At 35.1% G+C, this 26,198-nt stretch overlaps 1 protein-coding gene across 1 annotated transcript in view; it reads left to right on the plus strand.

Annotated features, from left to right (window-relative positions):
• The first annotated feature begins 17,465 nt into the window (after positions 1-17,465).
• The window catches only part of LOC136028091 (leukotriene A-4 hydrolase-like), a 100,908-nt gene continuing 92,175 nt past the window's right edge, over positions 17,466-26,198 (plus strand). The window contains exon 1 of the mRNA XM_065705709.1: positions 17,466-17,666. The gene's annotated coding sequence lies outside the window, so the exon portion shown is untranslated. The remainder of the gene's footprint in view (positions 17,667-26,198) is intronic.

Here is a 26,198-nt window from a genome sequence, read left to right on the forward strand (position 1 = left end):
TCTTTACTGTTTCATAAAAAAAATCAAAAGCCTTATTATAATTTTCTAAGCTCACCCTCTCAGGTATTGTAAACTCCCATGACGTAGTGAATAAATCATCTTTGAGCTTTTCGATGTTTGCTGGTGTATATCGGAATCTTGGTTTATTATCAGGGACTATTCGGCGGGCAGACCGGGGGAGTGGAAGTAAAACTCCTACTGGAAAATGATCCGATGTATCTGATAGTAGCACTTCATTTTTTACAGAATGTATAGATGAGAACACATTGTCAATTAAGGTTGCAGATTGGTTTGAAATTCGTGTAGGGATATTTATACAGGGAGTTAACCCAAACGAGATTACTAGTGCCAGTATATCACAAGCCTGACTCGATGACATATCCATCATATCAGCGTTAAAATCACCCATTAAAATTATTTCTGCCTTTTCAGACAATACTCTCCCAAGAACAATCTCTAATATTTCCATAAATTGTTTCATTGATCTGCTTGGAGATCTGTATATTTCGCCAATTATTATCTTTTCATTGGAGCTAGTAGCCAATTCTATGAATAGAGATTCAAATACCCGTTCAATGTTTATAGACAGATCATCTCTTCTTACAACTGCCAGATTACTCAATACATAAAATCCTAGCCCCCCCTTTTTTGCTATCTTTCTATTTAGAAATATTGAATTATATCCAGGTATATCCATAAGTAGCTGGTTCTTTTCATTTAAAAAAGTTTCACATAAACCAATAATTCCAGGGCGAGAATTCTTACATATAAGCTGTATTTCATCCAGGGAAGAATTCAGCCCTTGAGCATTCAAAAGCACAACCCGGAGGACATCCTCCCACCGAGCCCCAACATCCCATAGCCCAAACTCCTCCACAAAATTACTATCAATCATATTATCTAAATTTTCATCAAAATTCATATTCGGTGTTCTTCCAACCGGGTTATTCAAAATTTCATTAAAATTTACTCTACGACTTTCATATTCATCTAACTTCCTTTTCGTGAGATTAGCGTCAGTCCTCGATGAAAACTCAATTTCATACATTACTACTTCCCAATATAGGTGATGAATAGAGACCACGCTGTAGTCGAGTGAACACGGGTGACGTAGACATCCTAATGACAGCAAATTCATAAGGCGAAGGCACGAACTTGAATTTTCGCTCTGGAACGGAAAAATATTTACAAGTAAAAAAGTAAAGAAAAGAGTAAATAACATGGAAAGAGAGAAATATAAGAAAATAAATATATAAAAAAACATAGATACGCACATTGCAAAAGAAAGCAAAAAAGGAGTAAATAATATAGTAAATAGAGAAAAGGAAAAATAGGACAATAACTAAAAAAAAACACACACAGATACGGACGTTGCAAAAAAAGAGCAGCAAAATTGCATCCCCTCACTTTACTGAGGCGAAAATACTCGATAGTTTACGTCACGCGTCAGAAGCACCATCACTAATAACTGCGGATAAAACCAAGGCGAGGGGGTCATGGCATGCATCACTGAACTTAACCCAGTTTGAGCTAGAAGTTTTTTTTGTTTCTAGCCATAGTTTAGTACCCTGTTGCATGACTTTAGTTTGAGATACTTTCTCAGCGGTTACTTTGGAATTTCGAAGCTTGTAAGCCGTACTCAAAAGTTCTTTCCGACGCTTTGCAAGTTCAGATGGTAGGTCATTACTGATGCTCTTTCCTGTGCCTTTTAGGCTACCAACACAAGCCATGATCCTATCTTTATGCCTAAGATTCAGAACAGAGACAAAAATAGGGTCCGAAACGGGGCGAGAGTTCGAGCGGGAAGGGCGCTTGGTCTTGTTTCTAATTCTGTACATTGCCGTGAATTTTATATCCTTCGAGTTTTGTACTGGCATTCCTGATAAAAAGTCGTGGACTGTCTCTTCAATATTCTCACTATCCTTATTAGGAATTCCGTGAATCAGCAGATTTTTGCGTTTTACGTACAATTCCGTACTCAAACACTGTTCTTTAACCGCTATAATTGCATTTTTCAAATCAGAATTCTCTTGTTTCAGAGCTGAATTCTCTATACGAACATTTTCGATCATTTGCTGTTAAGTCATCCATACGCTCGTCGAAATGCTTTTTTGTGACCGACATCGTTAATTATGCAGTAAAAATTCGCCTCCATAAATGAAATTAGCAAAATGACATTTCTAAGGGGCCCCGTAACAAACAGCGCAAAAATTGTGAAAAATCCAGATGCGGTTATTAAACTCTCACAGTCACAAGCTAAATCTTGCCTTGATGAACTACAATGGACACAACTACAATGGCGCGTAACTAATATGGCGCGTAACGACTTACGCGCGCGGGGAGGCTTGGGGGGTGCGAAGCGCCCCACCAACTAGGTGTTGGGGTGGCACGAAGCGCCACCCCAACAGCTAGTATATATATATATATATATATATATATATATATATATATATATATATATATATATATATATATTATATATAGATATATGTATATATATATATATATATATATATATATATATATATATATATATATATATATATATATATATATATATATATATATATATATATATATATATATATATATATATATATATATATATATATATATATATATATATATATATATATATATATATATATATATATATATATTAAATAGGTACTTTTTATCATATATCCTCGATAAATTTGGGCTATATATTTGCACATTAGGGGGGGGGATAAAGTATAGCTTGAGTCGTAATACCTCATTGGTTTCCATGACATCCTTATCCCTCGAATCCCATAACATCCCTATCCCTCGATTCCCATGACATCCCTATCCTGTCATTCCGACATTAGCCATAGCTTTTATCTTTGGGATTTCTTTTTCTTCAAGGCGTTTTTTTCTCAGGGACACCTTTATATTTTAATGATTTTTTTCCCCATTAGGATTCGAAAGGGCCATTCCCATTCAATGGAACGGCGCCCTATTTAGCTGTACCAGCAATCTGTTTATAATATTATGATTCAGGAAATAGATTCTACGACATACCGATTCCACACGTGGAGAGTTCCCATGTGCCGCTTACTAGAATGATTAAGCGATTGATTACATGTTTCCTATAACTGCAATAATTGAGATGCTGAGGGAAAACTTGGTAACTAGAGTTTGGCTATATCTGAAGTGCAAATGCTTGCTAATAATGCTATATATGAGTAAGAATAGATGAAAAAAACAGAAAAAGAAAAACGAGTGTACACAAAATCAGCAGAAGAAACGGAGAAGACGGTGGTGAGGGGACAGGCGCGCAAAAGCTGTGCTTAAGAATTTTCTGTGTAGAATCTCTATATCAGGAATTGTAAATTTGCTAGTCAATATGTATCTTTTTACTTATATCACAAACAGTGCGCCGACGGAAGCTGGAAAGATTGTTAGTAATAGAGATACCTAGGCAATGGATACAATCAACGAGAGGGATAGTGAAGTTATTACAATGAAGGGTAGTAGCAGTAGTACAGTTACAGGGAAAAAAATACATTTATCTATATTAAGTGAAATGCTAACATCAGAAAAATCATCACAAACTATAGAGACCATTTGGGAAAGACCCTTTTTGGAAGGGCTAATCTGAAGCAAGTCGTCAGCATACGCATGGTAAGAAACATCGGCAAGGCCAGAAAGGTATGTACCTGAAATCTTAGCCAGCACACAAGTAATACAAATCTTAAAAAGCCTAGGGGACAGAACACCACCCTGCCTAACTCCTCCTGGTACCCTTATAATAGGGTCTGGTACAGATCTGAATTGAAGAAAAGAATTTGAATACGAAAACATAAGAAGCATTTATAACAGAGGGATTGATCCTAGAATTATACAGAGAAAAAGGAGGTGGCTATGGACCACACTATCAAACACTTTCGACAGATCCAAAGCACAAATGTAAAGACCATTTCCCCTGGGAAGAATTATCAACCAGTAAAGAAGACAGAATCTTATGCAGATGCTGACAACCGACCCCATACCGAAAACCAAATTGTTTCTCACCCTTATTAATATTTTTAGTCAAAAAAGGTAGAAAGATGTACTCAATAACCTTGCTAATGTTACAAGAAACAGTAATAGGTTGATAGAAGGAGCAATCAATCGGTGATTTTCCCTCTTTTAAAATTGACGAAACAGTACCACAGAGAAAACTCTCGGGCATGCTTGAAGAACATAGAAACATTTGAAAAAGAAGCTGAATTTGAGATATAAGGGGGGGGTGCAACCAATCGGCATATGCATCTTAGAAATACCATCCTTATTTATTGAATCAGATTTTAAACTTTTCACAGCATCAATTATGGAAAAAAAGATATGGGCGCCACATGGTGCAGCGAAAGGATTGTATTGAAGAGGGGGAGGGGGAGGAAGGTGAGTATATACAGAATGCACAGAATTGTTAATCACCGCAAAAATCGGAGAATAATGTTTGTAGCAAGCTGAAGGTGGAAGCTAAGTAAAGATTTAGAAGAGTATTATAAACCCATACAAGGAGATTCTTCACTTCTTAATGATATGATCCTAGCATTGTGGAGGGTTCTTTTTAGAGAATTTCTAGAGGCGTTTTCTTAGAGAATCATATAAAGTTGTTTAAAACATAGGAAAATACTCCTTTTTGGAAATTTTTTTGAGATGTTTTCTTAGAGAATGATCTAAGCTTGCTCAAAATATAGGGAAATGGGGGTACAAGACATGTGACCTAATTCTATGTTTTGTCATCTTTTGGGTATTATTTTTTCTCAATTCCAAGCCTGTGACACTCAATGACTGACCTACCCCTTAGTGAAAACTATCAGTACCAGCGCATATTTAGAAAGATTCGATTCTCTTTTTGAGTCAATCGGACAAGGTGATAGAAAGGGATGCTTATTTTATCCAAAATTTAATCTACCGACACGGTAAAATGCGCCTGATTGATTCTCTATGTATTCAAATCTTGATGTAGCAATATCCGAGTAATTATTATAAAATAAAATAAATGAAAATGATCACTTAATAGAATTTTTAGCAGCAGGATTACATTACGACCCCTTAATGAACTTGGCTAAACTTTGTAACAAGTATTCAGTGAAAATGTATTTCCAATTCTGTAATTCTTTTTACCAGTAAATCAATGGCTTATCCATAAGCGCGCCTCTCTCCGGTTTTTTGGCGAATATTTACGCAGAGAATATTGAAAATTGGGTGTTAAGTTCGTATTTCTTGAAACATATCTTTTGGTGGCGATACCTGGATGATGTAATTTCACTTTGAAATTATGGGGTCTCAGAGATTACCCTAATACATATGATAGGAATTTACAGTTTAACTTAGGAATTGAAATTGCAAATAAAATCTCATTCCTAGATGTGCTAATTATTTGTAGCTTAAATAAACTCAATTTTACTATTTACAAAAAAACAACATAAAACAATAGATATTTACATCTTAAATCAATTTACCCTCCACTAGTTAAAAGAGCTGTCGTAGTTTCTCTCGTTGATTGTGCCCTTAAGATTTGTTTTGATTCTTACACCATAGCAGAACTAGACTTTATCAGGAACATTTGTTATGGAAACGAGTATCCTCTTTTATTTATTAATAATGCAATTAACCGTATACTGAAAAGACACCACCATAAAGTCAAGGGTAGTTTACCATTTGAGAATCCCAATAATACCTCACACATAATTTACCTCCCATATATCCCAAAAGTCATTGTGAATCTTTAAAAAGTCCGCATACAAAATAATCAGTATATTGTACTTACCAATAATTTGAAAATCATAAATCTTCTAAATTCTTGTAAAGATAAAACTTGAGTTACTCGTCAAAGAGGAGTCTATCTTACACCATGCGATTGTGGCAAATTCTATGTAGGTAGAAATCATCAGAACTTAGAGAAACGCCCGCAACAGCATAAAGATGATATCACAAAAGCTCTAAATTCTAATATTACAGCTTTTTCTTTTGATTCTGCTTTAAGCAGCCATGTGTTTGAAAATCCTAGCCACAAATACTTTTTGAAGTATCCGCTGAAGTATCCGCCCTTATTAGCAATGACCTAGGCATAAAGCAAGTTGTTCAAGAAGCAATTGAAATTGATAATAAAATTTCGTTAAATAGGGACTTGGGAGAATAATCACTAAATGCTCTGTACATAAATTTAATTAAAAACGATTTTAAAAATATTATAAAAAACTAATAGATATTAACACAGAACCTGTCATAAACAGACTTTTGAGATCAGCAGCCCCAAAAGCAAGATTCGTACTAAAATCGTGTTAATCATTCTCTTTCATTTCAATGAATTGGCTAGGTTTTATCTCATATTATTTATCAATCCTGGTTGAACTTTGCTAAAGTATGGATGCTGGGACTGTTTTAAATAATTTGCATTTTAATTATATTGGTTGTATCTAGTTGTAAGTTTTTCTCCTGATATATTTATGTTTTGCTGAGCACGATTCTTGGACATAGGACTGAAATATTCATTTTAATTAGGTTTTCACTGTATTTTTAAAATAATTCCCTATTGTTCTTCTTGTTCTTGATGTTTGTGACGGAAAGGCAGTGTGGTCCTCGTCGCTATTTACTTAAGTGTCAAAAAGTGCGTTTCTGGTTTTTGGTGGGTCTTCAGATGAACGTAGCCAATTTTTCAAGTTTCACCACGTACAGCACTAGTTATGGGTATATTTAGCGATTTCTTGGTTGTTTGTATTAAATGTGCTGATTTTTGATCATAGAGCCCGTTGTGTGCTGATTTTTGTTCGTGAAACTTGATGGATCTTGATTTTTCTCATCGTGGAACTTTTGCATTGATTTTTCATTTTGGAAAACTGATTTTGCACATGGAACTTGTTGCGTGCTTATTTTTGATCGCGGAACTTGTTTCTTTTCTAATTTTTGTTCCTGAAACTTGTTGCATGTTTATTTTCTCTTCGTGAAACTTATGCATTGATTTTTCTCCTCGTGAAACTGATTTTGTTCATGGAGTTTGTTGTGTACAGAAATTTTATTCGCGATACTCGTTGCATGTTGGTTTTTCTCTTTGTGAAAATTGTATGTTGATTTTTCTCATCGTGAAACGGATTGCGTTCATGGAACTTATTGCTTGCTGATTCTTGTTCGTGGGACTCGTTGCATGCTTACTTTTGTTCATGAAATTTGTCATGGAACTTGTTGCATGTTGATTCTTTCTTTTCGTGAAACTTGTACATTGATTTTTCTCCTTACAAAAAACTAAATTTGTTCATGGAACTTCTCGCGGTGTTGATTGAGGGTCCTTAAACTTATTGCATGCTGACTTTTTTTTGTTCCTGAAACTTCTTGTACACAGATTTTTCTCCTCGTGAAACTGATTTTGTTCAAGGCAGATGTTGCGTGCTGATTTTGTTCGTTGAACTCGTTGTGTGCTGATTTTTGTTCGTCAAACTTGTTGCATCTTGATTTTTCTCTTCGTGAAACTTGTACATTGGCTTTTCTCCTCGTGAAACTGGTTTTGGCCATGGTACTTATTGAGTGCTGATTTTTGTTTCCAAAACTTGCTGTGTGCTGATTTTTTTTCTGAGGCTTGTTGCATCTTGATTTTTATCTTTGTATAACTTGAACATTAAATTTTTCTCCTCGCGAAACTGATTTTGTTCATGGAACTCGTTGCTTGCTGATTTTTTTGTTCGTTGAGCTTTCTGCGAGTGGATTTTTGCTTGTGATACTTGTTGCATTGCGATTTTTTCTCCTTGCAGTTGTTGCACGTTGAAGTTGCTTTATGATGATTTTTCTCTTCGTGAATCTTGTAAATATATTTTTCTCCTCGTGAAACTGAATTTGTCGATAGAACTCGTTGCGTGCTTATTTTTTATGGCACTTGATACTAACGAAGCAGCATATAGCCATCACAAATTTGGTCAGTCTGTCTGTCTATCGGTCTGTCCTGGTTTTGCTACTTTAGGTACTTCCAGGTAACCTAGGACAATGAAATTAGGCAGACGTATCAGGGACCGGACCAGATTAAATTAGAAATAGTAATTTTCCTGATTGGACCATCCTGGGGGGGGGAGTGGGAGGCCGGTGAATTCTGAAAAAAAACTGAAAAAATGAAGTATTTTTAACTTACGAATGGGTGACGGGATCTTAATGAAAGTTTTGATGTTTGGAAAGATATTATGTCTCAGAGCTCTTATTTTAAATCCCGACCAGATCCGGTGACATTGGGGGAAGTTGGAGTGGGGAACCTAAAATCTTTGAAAACGCTAATAGTGGAGGTATCGGGAGAAACTTGGTGAGAAAAACAAGCAGAAGTCCTAGATACGTAATTGACATAACCGGAAAGGATCTGCTCTGTTTGAAGGAGTTGGGGGGGAGAGTTTATTCTGAAAAATTAGAAAAAAGAGGTATTCTTAAATTACGAATGAGTGATTGGATTTCACTGAAATTTGATATTTAGAATGATAGCGTGTCTCAAAGCTCTTATTTTAAATCTCGACCGGATCTGGTGACCTTGGGGGAGTTTGGGGGGACCTAAGATCTTGGAAAACGCTTAGAGTGGAGGGATCGGGATGAAACTTGGTGGGAAAAATAAGCACAAGTCCTACATACGTGATTGACATAACTGGAACGGATTTGCTCTGTTTGAGGGAGTTGGGGGGAGGGTTAATTCTGAAAAATTAGAAAAAAATGAGGCTTACGAACGGGTGATCGGATCTCACTGAAATTTGATATTTAGAAGGATATCGTGTCTCAAAGCTCTTATTTTAAATATCGACCGGATCTTGTGGAATTGGGGGGCGTTCGGGGGGGACCTTAAATCTTGGAAAACGCTTAGAGTGGATGGATAGGGATGAAACTTGGTGGTAAAAATAAGCAGAAGTCCTAAATACGTAGATAATAAAATAAACATGGTCTGAGGGGAGAGGGATAATAATTTAAGAAAAACATTTTTCTCATCGTGGAACTTTTGCATTGATTTTTCATTTTGGAAAACTGATTTTGCACATGGAACTTGTTGCGTGCTTATTTTTGATCGCGGAACTTGTTTCTTTTCTAATTTTTGTTCCTGAAACTTGTTGCATGTTTATTTTCTCTTCGTGAAACTTATGCATTGATTTTTCTCCTCGTGAAACTGATTTTGTTCATGGAGTTTGTTGTGTACAGAAATTTTATTCGCGATATTCGTTGCATGTTGGTTTTTCTCTTTGTGAAAATTGTATGTTGATTTTTCTCATCGTGAAACGGATTGCGTTCATGGAACTTATTGCTTGCTGATTCTTGTTCGTGGGACTCGTTGCATGCTTACTTTTGTTCATGAAATTTGTCATGGAACTTGTTGCATGTTGATTCTTTCTTTTCGTGAAACTTGTACATTGATTTTTCTCCTTACAAAAAACTAAATTTGTTCATGGAACTTCTCGCGGTGTTGATTGAGGGTCCTTAAACTTATTGCATGCTGACTTTTTTTTGTTCCTGAAACTTCTTGTACACAGATTTTTCTCCTCGTGAAACTGATTTTGTTCAAGGCAGATGTTGCGTGCTGATTTTGTTCGTTGAACTCGTTGTGTGCTGATTTTTGTTCGTCAAACTTGTTGCATCTTGATTTTTCTCTTCGTGAAACTTGTACATTGGCTTTTCTCCTCGTGAAACTGGTTTTGGCCATGGTACTTATTGAGTGCTGATTTTTGTTTCCAAAACTTGCTGTGTGCTGATTTTTTTTCTGAGGCTTGTTGCATCTTGATTTTTATCTTTGTATAACTTGAACATTAAATTTTTCTCCTCGCGAAACTGATTTTGTTCATGGAACTCGTTGCTTGCTGATTTTTTTGTTCGTTGAGCTTTCTGCGAGTGGATTTTCGCTTGTGATACTTGTTGCATTGCGATTTTTTCTCCTTGCAGTTGTTGCACGTTGAAGTTGCTTTATGATGATTTTTCTCTTCGTGAATCTTGTAAATATATTTTTCTCCTCGTGAAACTGAATTTGTCGATAGAACTCGTTGCGTGCTTATTTTTTATGGCACTTGATACTAACGAAGCAGCATATAGCGATCACAAATTTGGTCAGTCTGTCTGTCTATCGGTCTGTCCTGGTTTTGCTACTTTAGGTACTTCCAGGTCACCTAGGACAATGAAATTAGGCAGACGTATCAGGGACCGGACCAGATTAAATTAGAAATAGTAATTTTCCTGATTGGACCATCCTGGGGGGGGAGTGGGAGGCCGGTGAATTCTGAAAAAAAAACTGAAAAAATGAAGTATTTTTAACTTACAAATGGGTGACGGGATCTTAATGAAAGTTTTGATGTTTGGAAAGATATTATGTCTCAGAGCTCTTATTTTAAATCCCGACCAGATCCGGTGACATTGGGGGAAGTTGGAGTGGGGAACCTAAAATCTTTGAAAACGCTAATAGTGGAGGTATCGGGAGAAACTTGGTGAGAAAAACAAGCAGAAGTCCTAGATACGTAATTGAAATAACCGAAAAGGATCTGCTCTGTTTGAAGGAGTTGGGGGGAGAGTTTATTCTGAAAAATTAGAAAAAAGAGGTATTCTTAAATTACGAATGGGTGATTGGATTTCACTGAAATTTGATATTTAGAATGATAGCGTGTCTCAAAGCTCTTATTTTAAATCTCGACCGGATCTGGTGACCTTGGGGGAGTTTGGGGGGACCTAAGATCTTGGAAAACGCTTAGAGTGGAGGGATCGGGATGAAACTTGGGGGGAAAAATAAGCACCAGTCCTAGATACGTGATTGACATAACTGGAACGGATTTGCTCTGTTTGAGGGAGTTTCGGGGAGGGTTAATTCTGAAAAATTAGAAAAAAATGAGGCTTACGAACGGGTGATAGGATCTCACTGAAATTTGATATTTAGAAGGATATCGTGTCTCAAAGCTCTTATTTTAAATATCGACCGGATCTTGTGGAATTGGGAGGCGTTCGGGGGGGACCTTAAATCTTGGAAAACGCTTAGAGTGGATGGATAGGGATGAAACTTGGTGGTAAAAATAAGCAGAAGTCCTAAATACGTAGATAATAAAATAAACATGGTCTGAGGGGAGAGGGATAATAATTTAAGAAAAACATTTTTCTCATCGTGGAACTTTTGCATTGATTTTTCATTTTGGAAAACTGATTTTGCACATGGAACTTGTTGCGTGCTTATTTTTGATCGCGGAACTTGTTTCTTTTCTAATTTTTGTTCCTGAAACTTGTTGCATGTTTATTTTCTCTTCGTGAAACTTACGCATTGATTTTTCTCCTCGTGAAACTGATTTTGTTCATGGAGTTTGTTGTGTACAGAAATTTTATTCGCGATATTCGTTGCATGTTGGTTTTTCTCTTTGTGAAAATTGTATGTTGATTTTTCTCATCGTGAAACGGATTGCGTTCATGGAACTTATTGCTTGCTGATTCTTGTTCGTGGGACTCGTTGCATGCTTACTTTTGTTCATGAAATTTGTCATGGAACTTGTTGCATGTTGATTCTTTCTTTTCGTGAAACTTGTACACTGATTTTTCTCCTTACAAAAAACTAAATTTGTTCATGGAACTTCTCGCGGTGTTGATTGAGGGTCCTTAAACTTATTGCATGCTGACTTTTTTTTGTTCCTGAAACTTCTTGTACACAGATTTTTCTCCTCGTGAAACTGATTTTGTTCAAGGCAGATGTTGCGTGCTGATTTTGTTCGTTGAACTCGTTGTGTGCTGATTTTTGTTCGTCAAACTTGTTGCATCTTGATTTTTCTCTTCGTGAAACTTGTACATTGGCTTTTCTCCTCGTGAAACTGGTTTTGGCCATGGTACTTATTGAGTGCTGATTTTTGTTTCCAAAACTTGCTGTGTGCTGATTTTTTTTCTGAGGCTTGTTGCATCTTGATTTTTATCTTTGTATAACTTGAACATTAAATTTTTCTCCTCGCGAAACTGATTTTGTTCATGGAACTCGTTGCTTGCTGATTTTTTTGTTCGTTGAGCTTTCTGCGAGTGGATTTTTGCTTGTGATACTTGTTGCATTGCGATTTTTTCTCCTTGCAGTTGTTGCACGTTGAAGTTGCTTTATGATGATTTTTCTCTTCGTGAATCTTGTAAATATATTTTTCTCCTCGTGAAACTGAATTTGTCGATAGAACTCGTTGCGTGCTTATTTTTTATGGCACTTGATACTAACGAAGCAACATATAGCGATCACAAATTTGGTCAGTCTGTCTGTCTATCCGTCTGTCCTGGTTTTGCTACTTTAGGTACTTCCAGGTAACCTAGGACAATGAAATTAGGCAGACGTATCAGGGACCGGACCAGATTAAATTAGAAATAGTAATTTTCCTGATTGGACCATCCTGGGGGGGGGGGGGGAGTGGGAGGCCGGTGAATTCTGAAAAAAAAACTGAAAAAATGAAGTATTTTTAACTTACGAATGGGTGACGGGATCTTAATGAAAGTTTTGATGTTTGGAAAGATATTATGTCTCAGAGCTCTTATTTTAAATCCCGACCAGATCCGGTGACATTGGGGGAAGTTGGAGTGGGGAACCTAAAATCTTTGAAAACGCTAATAGTGGAGGTATCGGGAGAAACTTAGTGAGAAAAACAAGCAGAAGTCCTAGATACGTAATTGACATAACCGGAAAGGATCTGCTCTGTTTGAAGGAGTTGGGGGGAGAGTTTATTCTGAAAAATTAGAAAAAAGAGGTATTCTTAAATTACGAATGGGTGATTTGATTTCACTGAAATTTGATATTTAGAATGATAGCGTGTCTCAAAGCTCTTATTTTAAATCTCGACCGGATCTGGTGACCTTGGGGGAGTTTGGGGGGACCTAAGATCTTGGAAAACGCTTAGAGTGGAGGGATCGGGATGAAACTTGGGGGGAAAAATAAGCACCAGTCCTAGATACGTGATTGACATAACTGGAACGGATTTGCTCTGTTTGAGGGAGTTTCGGGGAGGGTTAATTCTGAAAAATTAGAAAAAAATGAGGCTTACGAACGGGTGATCGGATCTCACTGAAATTTGATATTTAGAAGGATATCGTGTCTCAAAGCTCTTATTTTAAATATCGACCGGATCTTGTGGAATTGGGGGGCGTTCGGGGGGGACCTTAAATCTTGGAAAACGCTTAGAGTGGATGGATAGGGATGAAACTTGGTGGTAAAAATAAGCAGAAGTCCTAAATACGTAGATAATAAAATAAACATGGTCTGAGGGGAGAGGGATAATAATTTAAGAAAAACATTTTTCTCATCGTGGAACTTTTGCATTGATTTTTCATTTTGGAAAACTGATTTTGCACATGGAACTTGTTGCGTGCTTATTTTTGATCGCGGAACTTGTTTCTTTTCTAATTTTTGTTCCTGAAACTTGTTGCATGTTTATTTTCTCTTCGTGAAACTTATGCATTGATTTTTCTCCTCGTGAAACTGATTTTGTTCATGGAGTTTGTTGTGTACAGAAATTTTATTCGCGATATTCGTTGCATGTTGGTTTTTCTCTTTGTGAAAATTGTATGTTGATTTTTCTCATCGTGAAACGGATTGCTTTCATGAAACTTATTGCTTGCTGATTCTTGTTCGTGGGACTCGTTGCATGCTTACTTTTGTTCATGAAATTTGTCATGGAACTTGTTGCATGTTGATTCTTTCTTTTCGTGAAACTTGTACATTGATTTTTCTCCTTACAAAAAACTAAATTTGTTCATGGAACTTCTCGCGGTGTTGATTGAGGGTCCTTAAACTTATTGCATGCTGACTTTTTTTTGTTCCTGAAACTTCTTGTACACAGATTTTTATCCTCGTGAAACTGATTTTGTTCAAGGCAGATGTTGCGTGCTGATTTTGTTCGTTGAACTCGTTGTGTGCTGATTTTTGTTCGTCAAACTTGTTGTATCTTGATTTTTCTCTTCGTGAAACTTGTACATTGGCTTTTCTCCTCGTGAAACTGGTTTTGGCCATGGTACTTATTGAGTGCTGATTTTTGTTTCCAAAACTTGCTGTGTGCTGATTTTTTTTTCTGAAGCATGTTGCATCTTGATTTTTCTCTTTGTATAACTTGAACATTAAATTTTTCTCCTCGTGAAACTGATTTTGTTCATGGAACTCGTTGCTTGCTGATTTTTTTGTTCGTTGAGCTTTCTGCGGGTGGATTTTTGCTTGTGATACTTGTTGCATTTCGATTTTTTCTCCTTGCAGTTGTTGCACGTTGAAGTTGCTTTATGATGATTTTTCTCTTCGTGAATCTTGTAAATATATTTTTCTCCTCGTGAAACTGAATTTGTCGATAGAACTCGTTGCGTGCTTATTTTTTATGGCACTTGATACTAACGAAGCAGCATATAGCGATCACAAATTTGGTCAGTCTGTCTGTCTATCGGTCTGTCCTGGTTTTGCTACTTTAGGTACTTCCAGGTAACCTAGGACAATGAAATTAGGCAGACGTATCAGGGACCGGACCAGATTAAATTAGAAATAGTAATTTTCCTGATTTGACCATCCTGGGGGGGGGGAGTGGGAGGCCGGTGAATTCTGAAAAAAAAACTGAAAAAATGAAGTATTTTTAACTTACGAATGGGTGACGGGATCTTAATGAAAGTTTTGATGTTTGGAAAGATATTATGTCTCAGAGCTCTTATTTTAAATCCCGACCAGATCCGGTGACATTGGGGGAAGTTGGAGTGGGGAACCTAAAATCTTTGAAAACGCTAATAGTGGAGGTATCGGGAGAAACTTGGTGAGAAAAACAAGCAGAAGTCCTAGATACGTAATTGACATAACCGGAAAGGATCTGCTCTGTTTGAAGGAGTTGGGGGGAGAGTTTATTCTGAAAAATTAGAAAAAAGAGGTATTCTTAAATTACGAATGGGTGATTGGATTTCACTGAAATTTGATATTTAGAATGATAGCGTGTCTCAAAGCTCTTATTTTAAATCTCGACCGGATCTGGTGACCTTGGGGGAGTTTGGGGGGACCTAAGATCTTGGAAAACGCTTAGAGTGGAGGGATCGAGATGAAACTTGGGGGGAAAAATAAGCACCAGTCCTAGATACGTGATTGACATAACTGGAACGGATTTGCTCTGTTTGAGGGAGTTTCGGGGAGGGTTAATTCTGAAAAATTAGAAAAAAATGAGGCTTACGAACGGGTGATCGGATCTCACTGAAATTTGATATTTAGAAGGATATCGTGTCTCAAAGCTCTTATTTTAAATATCGACCGGATCTTGTGGAATTGGGGGGCGTTCGGGGGGGACCTTAAATCTTGGAAAACGCTTAGAGTGGATGGATAGGGATGAAACTTGGTGGTAAAAATAAGCAGAAGTCCTAAATACGTAGATAATAAAATAAACATGGTCTGAGGGGAGAGGGATAATAATTTAAGAAAAACAATCAGGATTAAAACTACTCAGTTTCCAAGGTTCATTTTCTCCATTTGCCAGACTATGGCAACAAGCTGAGCCTCCCGGATGCTGATGGCCTGAACAACCACTTAAGACAATAATATAGTTAGGAGTTTGTCTCTATAAATTGAAATGAGCGCAACTGACTAAAATTCAAAACATTCCAATTACAAATCAAACCATTTGCAAAAGACAACTTAGATCTTTCTCGACTGCAAAGGTTTGTCTACGCTGTTAGTTGAATGTCTGTGGCTTAAAATTGTATCTGCAAATAAATTTAAAGAAAGGAAATAAGTAGACAGAAGATCAATTTGCTGCTTCAACTTGTGCAATTTCTCTAGTAGAAATGCGGGGAAACATGAGTAGGGTACCATACGAGCCTACATGGTCTAAGACCTGTTAAGAGTGGTTTACAAGTCCTCTTTTTTAGTACTACCCTTCTAAGCCCCAATAGCGACTTAGTAAAGAGCGAACATCAGCCCATTGTAACCATAAGTTAAAGAAAAGTTTTGAAAAAAAACTATCCAGGGAGAAAAGTTGTCGTTTGAGCCAGATTCAGGAACGGTAAATATTGTTTTGATTAATCTTAATAGTAAAAGTTTTTTTTTAGCAAAAAGACATTTATAGGAATTTCAAAACAGAGCCTGGAACCCCTTGGAAAACACTTTTACCTTGAGGGCTCATGATTACTCTTCTTCTTTGTCTCCGGTTCAAAGAAGCCATATACTCATTTAGGGTAAAAATTTGAATAGATTTGATACCGAAAAGATAATAAATTTGTATATCCTCTTTGGAATTAACAGCATCCAGGAATTAGCATTCAGGAGACTCAGCTTGTCCCCATAGTCTGGCAAATGGAGAAAATGAACCTAGGAAACTGAGTCGTTTTAATCCTGATTGTTTTTCTTGGATTATTATCCCTCTCCTCTCAGGCCATGTTTAATCCTGATTTAATCCTGATTTTTCTTTCTTGGACTGTTATCCCTCTCCCCTTGGGCATTGTTTATTTTATTATCTATGATTATTTTCTTGATGGTGTTTTTGGGTTTGATCCGAATTTTCTTTCTTGGACTATTATCTCTCTCCCCTCGGGCCTTGTTTATTTTATTATCTATGATTTATTTCTTAATGGTGTTTTTGGGTTTAATCCTGATTTTATTTTCTTGGACTATTATCCCTCTCCCAATGGGCCTTGTTTGTTTTATTATATATGATTATTTTTTTAATGGAGTTTTTGGGTTTTCCACTAGACATCCCACTAGGCATGGGTTTTCCACTAAGGGTGACTATTTACCTAACTAAGGTATTGTTCTTTTTGTTATCCTACTGTTTATCGTGTTATGAATAACCAATATGCTTAGTACTATGTGTTACGTTTGATTATTTAACTGTATTTTTTTTTCTATCCCATGTTCCACGAATTTGTATCTCTGGAGGGCTCTGGATTTTATTTATATTTAGGAATAAACAAAAAAGAACCTGCATATTGCTATTGAGAAGCCTACTCTACGTATTCTGAGTAATCTAGAAGTATTTGGCTACGAGCTCAGGAACACTGAACACTTTTTGCCCAGTTTTTGCATATCTTAGCTTAGATTTTTAATCGTCGTAGAATTTGCTCCAAAGCTCCTTCTTGTGTGAGTGTGAAAAATTGAGACCACTTCGATTCTATAGTCAATACTTGACCCATCTATTTCTTCCTCTATTCTTCCCTCTCTCTCTCTCTCTCTCTTCCCCTCCCTCTCTCTATTCCTTTCTTTTTCCCTTTCCTTTTTCTGTTATGTTCTCTCTCTCTTTCTTGCTTTCTATCTTGCTTAAAAAAGTGCTCGGTGTCTAGAGATGATTAGTATGTGTTGTAAAAAATCAGCACTGTGATTTTAATCTCTTAATCTCTACTTCCTCTATCTCACTCTCTCCTCTCGCTCTCTCTCTTTCCCCGCCTTTCTTTTTCTTCTCAATTTCTCCTGTCTCTCCCCCCATCTCTTTTACTTACAAAAAGAAGTGTTGTCCTTCTGAGATAATTACTATATACAACAAAACAGACTGTAATGTTTGAACTTTCAGGGAATTTTGTTTGCTGCAGACCTTCTCAAAACAGTTTTACTGTCACCATCCCGTTTAAGTCCTGGAGATCCTAGTTCTTATTCTCTTCCCGAGGAATGCTGTATAATCCACACACATCTAGAAATTAATGTGGACTTCCATGAAGAGGTCATAAGCGGTTTTGCTGAAGTAACACTACGTAGAATTAATGAAACGATAACGCGACTGGTAAGAGTCCATACCATTAATCAAGAAAGTGCCTGTGTTTGTTCTAGAACCTTGATTATGGTTTCTCTGCACGAAGGTTACGAAGCCCGGGGTATTATGGTCCTATAGTAGTAGGAACCCCCTCTTAGATTCATAGCAAGATAATAGGCGCTTCTTTACTAAGAATGAATAAAAAACAAGCTTGTTCACCCGAAAGTAAAGAGTAACATTAAAAATTTAGACGAACAAACATTATTATGTATACGAGGAGGTTGTTTTAGAACTTTTAGAAAAGCTTATTATTCTAATAGTTATTCTTAAATAATAGGAATAAAATTTAAAATTCAGCGTAAAGAGAGAGGCATTAAGGAGGGAACAACCCCTCATTGTCACAACAATTTCTGTTCGTTTCAAGTTTTCATGCTGCTTCTTGCTTTCAGTTGAAAAAAACTTGTTTTTTATTTATTTTCTGATCGTTTGTTAAATTAATTAAGAGAAAACTTTTCGAAAAAGAAGTTTTTCAAAGGAAAGTAAGGGCCAACTTAAGATCAGTAGATACAAATGCCTGTTAAAATTCAAACTCAGAACGACCAGAAATTACTACTAAAGAACAAATGAAACCCAAAACGACCCGAAATTTAATAAACAATCAGAGCAAAAAAATGTACAACAAGTACTAATATAAATGAATAAATAAATCTTAAAACGATTAATGCTTAAATTGAACATGCAAATAAAGCTCCAACCGAAAAAAATTGCTATTGAAGTATAAATGAAACCCAAAACGAACAGAAATTAAATAAACAATCAATACAAACAAACATATAATGAATACTAATATAAATGAATAAAGAAATCTTAAAACGAGTGGAACTTAATCTGAATGTGCAAATCAAGCTTGTAACGAACGAAAATCACTACAAACCAGATTTTGGGCTTAAGGAGCAACATTAAAACTCAAAACGAATAGAAATTATTCCGTTTATGAAGAGTTGCCCCCTTCTCAGTTACGATAAACCTTTCTCTTTACGATAAAGCTGTTAGTACTTATAAAAAAGCTTCCTATTTCCGATTAAACGGCCCCCTGTGTTTGAGTAGCCGTTCTTAAAAATTGGGACAAACAGAAAAAACTTTTGCGTAAGGAACAAAGTATTGAGGAGGAGGCATCCCTTTGCATATGGACAAATTACCAATCGTTTTGACTTTTAATGTTGCTCCTTACTTTCAATTGAAAAAACTTGTTATTTTTTTTAATTATAATCAAACCTTGGAGCCGTATGACCTTTACTATAGGCAACGCTATAGCGTTACCTCTGATTATTTCGCGAAATCTGGTTTCATCTGTATGGAAAATTTTCCTCTCCCGTGAAGAACTCCTCCATTGAAAGATCATATGACTTAATTCCACCATAAAAAATACCCCTGCCCCCCCCCCAAGTAAAATATTTGTACGATGGCCAACATTAAACTTCATGAAATTTATATATTTTACATAAGCACCCAAATTCGATTCTTTTCATGTATGTATTTGCATTAAAACTCTGTTTCTTTCTATCAAACAGTTCGTGGTAACGAACTGTAGTAAGGAACGACCCGGCTCAATAGTAACCAACACTCTAAAAAATTGAATTTTGATATCAATTCTACATCAAAAGAATCGCATTTTAATGCTGATTTTAAATATATAAGTTTCATCAAGTTTAATCTTACCCATCAAAAGTTACGAGCCTGAGAAAATTTGCCTTATTAAGGAAAATAGGGGGAAACATCCCCTAAAAGTCGTAGGATCTTAACGAAAATGACACCATCAGATTCAGCGTATCAGAGAACCCTACTGTAGAAGTTTCAAGCTCCTATCTACAAAAATGTGGAATTTTGTATTTTTTGCCAGAAGACAAATCACGGGTGCGTGTTTATTTGTTTGTTTGTTTTTTTTTCCCAGGGGTCATCGTATCGACCAAGTGGTCCTAGAATGTCGCAAGAGGGCTCATTCTAACGGAAATGATAAGTTCTAGTGCCCTTTTTAAGTGACCAAAAAATTGGAGGGCATCTAGGCCCCCTCCCACGCTCATTTTTTTTCCAAAGTCAACGGATCAAAATTTTGAGATAGCCATTTTGTTCAGCATAGTCGAAAACCATAATAACTATGTCTTTGGGGATGACTTACCCCCCCACAATCCCTGGGGGAGGGGCTGCAAGTTACAAACTTTGATCAGTATTTACATGTAGTAATGGTTATTGGGAAGTGTACAGACGTTTTCAGGGGGATTTTATTTTGTTTGGGGGTGGGGCTGAGGAGAGGGGGCTATATTGGAGGATCTTTCCTTGGAGGAATCTGTCATGGGGGAAGAAAAATTCAATGACAAGGGCGCAGGATTCTCTAGCATTACTATAAGAAAACAATGAAAAATAAACATGAAAACGTTTTTTCAAATGAAAGGAAGAAGTAGCATTGAAACTTAAAACGAACAGAGAGGTAATTTTGAAAATTGATGTATTTGTAACTTACGAAAGGGAGACCAGATCTTAATGAAATTTGATATTTAGAAGGATCTTATGCTTTAAAGCTCTAATTTTAAATTCCGACCAGATCCTGTGACATTGGGGGGATTGGAGGGGAAACCGGAATTCTTGGAAAACCTGAAAATTGGGGTGTTTTTATCTTACGTATAGGTGATCGGATCTTAATGAAATTTTATATTTAGAAGGAAATCATGTCTCAGAGCTCTTATTTCAAATCCAGACAAGATCTTTTGACATTGGGGGGGAGTTGGATGGGGAAATCTTGGAAAACACTTTGAGTGGAGGAATCAGGATGAAGCTTGGTGGATAGAATAAGCAAATGTCCTTGATACGTCATTGACTGAACCGTACTGGATTCATTCTCTTTGGGGGAGTTGGGGGGAGGGGTTCATTGATTTGGCGAGTTTGGTGCTTCTGGACGTGCTAGGACGATGAAAATTGGTAGGCATGTCAGGGAACTGCAGAAATTGACTTGGTAAAGTCGTTTTCCCAGATTCGACCATCTGGGGGGCTAAATGGAGAGGAAAAATTAGAAAAAATTAGGTATTTATAACATACGAGTGGGTGATCGGATCTTAATGAATTTTGACATTTAGAAGGACATCGTGACTCAGAGCTCTTATTTTAAATAAGCCATTAAGCCTCTTATTTTCCTTTTAAATCAATCTATTGATTCATAGAATTTTGTTAGAGCTCATACCATATGATCTCTTGGCTCTTAGCTCTTCATGCCTCGTCACAAGTGCCATATGAGCTCTTAGCTCTTGTCTGTTTTAAGGTTTTCGAATTGCTTTAATCCATTGTCAAAATATATTGAAATATTTGTGCAATCACCAGTTTTTTACATTTTAAGCAATTTAATAAAATTTAAAAAGAGCCTCAATTTTTTTAGCTCGTGTAACGGTAATAACGGTATATATATATATGCATATATATATATGTATATATATATATATATATATATATATATATATATATATATATATATATATATATATATATATATATATATATATATAAATATATATATATATATATATATATATATGTATATATATATATATAAATATATATATATATATATATATATATATATATATATATATATATGTATATATACATATGTATGTATGTGTATACATACAGATGTATATATATATGTATATGTATATATATTAGCCTCGGAACTCGGAACGATTTTTTGAAAGTTAGTAAGTGTAAGAGTCGTTGTCTTCTTTGCCAAGATCATTTTATCCCACGGACTTCTGTTAAGAGTACATTGTATAATAAAAATTTTGCATGCAAGTTACGTGGTAATGTTAATTGTAAAACAACCAATGTAATTTACCTATTAGAATGTAATAAATTCTGCCTACAATATGTGGGGGAAACAACTAATAATATATATAAAAGATTTTCTGGACACAAGACAACAGTTAATAATGAAAAATCTAATAACTATCTAGTTCAACATTGTAATAATGGTAAATGTTCCATATCTGATATAACTGTCACAATTTTAGAAAATTTAGAGTTAGAAAATTTAAATAAAGAAGAGAAGAATAATAGACTACGTAAACAGGAGGATTTCTGGATCCATACTCTTGGTACAGCTTATCCTTTTGGGCTAAATGATCGTGTAGCAAAATATGGTGACATGTCTCAGGTTGTTGTTAAATGTATTGATGGTTTTATGGACCATCCTTCTTTTACTTGTCCTACTAAACGTAAAAAACGATCGAGAGGACATAGGAAAAATAATAGAAAAAATGAAATAGATTTACATATGCTTTCTATAGATCTATGCCAGCTACTTGAATCTAGGGGTATGATTTCTGTAATATAATGTCTAAATAATTTATCCAAGAGGAATTTCATCAAACTTTTCTGGATTGTTAAGAATAATACAGCTCTTGAATATAATTTTAAAGTAATATGTGATACAATTTGCATTCTAACTAAAACGAAATTTATTTCAAAAAAGAAAAAGTTTGATAAGATTGGTAATAAGGATAACAGATTATATTTACCTATTAATTTTACTTGGTAAGCAGATTAAAGATATTAATTTACCAGAAATTTTAAATCAGCGGCATGTGAAACAGGCCCTTCCTAGTAATTTGAATTATAACGATAGTCCAGTTATAACTTATAAATTTTCAAAAAATATTGGGCAAATTATTTTTAATTATAATTTAATACTTAAAAGATTAGATAGTGATATAAATTGGAAACCGGTTTGTAATTGTAAGCAACTTGGCCCATTTGTAAATCCTACTTACAAACATGTTATAACAGGGGACTTGTCAATAATAAAGCAAGATGATCTTCAAATTATAATGAATAAAGGGGCTAATTTCCGTCTTTCTCATCATCTGAAACCATCGAGTGTTCTTGATGGCTTGGAAAATGATTTTGATTTATTTATTGATAAGTGGTGTAAGAAAGAGAATAAAAATAAAGAGAGTTTTCAAAGTTGGAAGAATTTAATTATTAGTAGAATAAGAAATAAAATATATTCTAACTTAAAAAATAGTAACACTAAATCATTATTTTATAATGCGAAGATTAAACAAGCAATTGCTAATCTACAGAATGAATTTGTAATTGTGCCAATGGATAAAGCTAATAATAATTTTGCCATAATTTGTCAGAAGCTGTATTGTGATATCTTAAAAAGGGAGTTATGCACAACTAATGTTTACGAAAAGGTAAATTTAGAGGATGAGAATTTAATTAAAAAGACTGAAGAAATACTTTTTAAAAATTTTAATATTAAAATAAATGACAATGATAAAAAGTTCCCTTTCCTATATTGGACTGTAAAATTTCATAAGAATCCCCCTAAACCACGGTTTATTGCTGGAGCAGCTAAATGTCCAACCCGCATTGCTGCTACTGACCTCTCTTTAATTTTAAAGGAAATTGTAAATAAACTTAAAACCTATTGTTCTGGTATTAAAAAGTTTTCGAATTTTAATCCATATTGGAGTGTTAATAATTCACTGCAGGTGATAGATTCTTTAACAATGGTTTCAGCTAAAAGAATTGAGTCTTTCGATTTTGCGACAATGTATACTAATTTATCACTTAATGTAATGTTAGATAATTTAAAAACTGTTATCAAGAAATCTTTCCTCTTATCTAGTAAAAGGTTCTTAAAAATAGACACTTAAAATAAAAAAGCTATATGGACAAATTGCTTTAATACCACAGTTAACTTGAGATGTTACAGCTTGGATATGATTTTTGAGTTATTAGAATTTGTTTTATACAATACTTATATAAGATTTGGTGGTGATTTGTACAAGCAAATCGTGGGAATTCCCATGGGGGGGGGGGGGAATGCCAGCCCATTTATAGCTGACTTGTTTTTAAGTCAACTAGAATGATGGATAGGAATAATCCAAATAATTTAAAACATGTTTTGTCAAATAATAAAAGATATTTAGATGATATTTTGGTCTTAAATCGTAAGGATTTCATTGATATTTCTAAAAATATATATCCATCAGAGCTTACTCTTGAACCTAGTCATGGCGCTGGTCATGAAGATCATTTCTTAGATTTAAATATTCATATTTGTGATAATAATAAATTAAGTTTTAAAATGTATAATAAAACGGATGATTTTGATTTTGAAGTGATTAGTTTCCCATTCCCTGGATGTAATATACACTCAAATATCACTTATTCGGCGTTTTTCTCACAGTTACTTCGTTATGCAAGGATTTGTAGTAATTATATTGATTTTAAAAATAGATGTAAAATCTTAAGCCAAAAATTGATGTCAAGAGGTTTTTCTGCAAATAAATTAACTTGGCAATTTAAAAAAATTTGTTTTCATTATAACGAACTTTTAAATAAATATCAAAAGAATTATCTGGAAATACTTAAAGAAATTTTCAACTAATTTCAGAGGCTCGACAAATGATGATGCAGCGCCATTTATTTTGAACTGTGTTTCTAATAGAGCGGATTTTTTTTAAAAAATAGCCACATGGTAAAGATGAATTCTATAATTGTTTAGTTCATTCAATTTTTTTTGCAATGTGTTAATATTTGTGATTTGGTAAAATTTATTATATTTAGTTTACCTATTGTTGCTAAAAAGAGGGATGTATTAACAGGATAAGGTTGTTTTGGTGTTACTTGGTTGTTTTAAATTTGCTGTTTTTTTTTTCATAGGCATGTATTTTTGGGGTGATACCTGACACGGGGATGCCATGGATATTCTGTGGTAGCCACAACACTTGGCTGGGTAGAGAATTTAAAGTGGCGAAACCCTATAGACAAGTGTATTCTCCTGATGAGCCCTTGTGTTGGGTTGTTGCCTCTGAATTATTTGTCTTTATTATTTTTTCTATTTTTTGGTAAATGACGACTTATACTTATTGACGACATGACTGCCTGTCCATGGATTATTCTTTATGGTTGATTGCGTATGGCTATGCTGTTTGACCTATGTGATTGTATGGATGAGTAGGGTTAAGGCCTCATTCAAGTGCTGGTCTATAGTAATCACTAATATAGGAAAACAGTCTTCCTTTTCTCCTTCTGACTCTTTTTTTTTTATGTGTTTGTGCTGTTGCATTGGTGATTTCTCTTTTCATGATATGTATATATATATATATATATATATATATATATATATATATATATATATGTATATATATATATATATATATATATATATATATATATATATATGTGTGTGTGTGTGTGTGTATATATATACCGTTATTACCGTTACACGAGCTAAAAAAATTGAGGCTCTTTTTAAATTTTATTAAATTGCTTAAAATGTAAAAAACTGGTGATTGCACAAATATTTCAATATATTTTGACAATGGATTAAAGCAATTCGAAAACCTTAAAACAGACAAGAGCTAAGAGCTCATATGGCACTTGTGACGAGGCATGAAGTGCTAAGAGCCTAGAGATCATATGGTATGAGCTCTAACAAAATTCTATGAATCAATAGATTGATTTAAAAGGAAAATAAGAGGCTTAATTGCTTGTATAAAATAATAGCTCTGAGTCACGATGTCTTTCTAAATATCAAAATTCATTAAGATCCGATCACCCACTCGTATGTTATAAATACCTAATTTTTTTCTAATTTTTCCTCTCCATTTAGCCCCCCAGATGGTCGAATCTGGGAAAACGACTTTACCAAGTCAATTTGTGCAGCTCCCTGACACGCCTACCATCCCTGTGTCTCGTCATTTATATTCCCTGTGTCCCGGTCGTCATTTGTGTCCCGGTGTCCCGGTCTGTATATACATTCGTTTTTGAATTGGTTACCTTTTTATTTATTTATTTTTTTTTTTAGTTTTGTTTTTCTCCTTTATTTTTCAGTTTTTTTCGTTTTTTATTTTTTTTTTAGTTTTTTTAGTTTTTTTAAGTTTTTTATTAGTTTTGAGTTTTTTTCTTTTTAGATTTTTTGTAGTTTTTACCTTTTTTTTAGTTTTTTTCGTTTTTTTAGTTTTTAGTTTTTTCTTTTTAGTTTTTCTTTGTAGTTTTTTCCTAGCCAAGGTTCGAACCTGCAACCTCTCGGACCTAGAACCTGTAACATAACGCGTTACCAACTCAGCTACTTCGGGCTTGAATACATTCGTTTTTGAATTGGTATATGATGAAATAATTCAGACGTCATATGCGGACAGACAGACTGACATACATTACACACAAACAACTTATTTATATATATATACTAGCTGTTGGGGTGGCGCTTCGCGCCTCCCCAACACCTAGTCGGTGGGGTGCTTCGCGCACCCCCAAGCCCCCCCGCGCGCGTTAGTCGTTACGCGCCATATTAGTTACGCGCCATTGTAGCTGTATCCCTGTTACCCACCTGTGAATAGAGATAGATATAAATATATATTTTTAACTACGTAAAACATGCGAATATACAACATTCTTCGCTGTCCCATTGTCTGTGCATATAAATAGCATTTATATTCCCTGTGTCCCGGTCGTCATTTGTGTCCTGGTGTCCCAGTTTGTATTTTCTCTTTGAGTGTCCCG

Source organism: Artemia franciscana, chromosome 6, assembly GCF_032884065.1.
Source record: "Artemia franciscana chromosome 6, ASM3288406v1, whole genome shotgun sequence".
In the NCBI taxonomy this organism is placed as follows: domain Eukaryota; kingdom Metazoa; phylum Arthropoda; class Branchiopoda; order Anostraca; family Artemiidae; genus Artemia; species Artemia franciscana.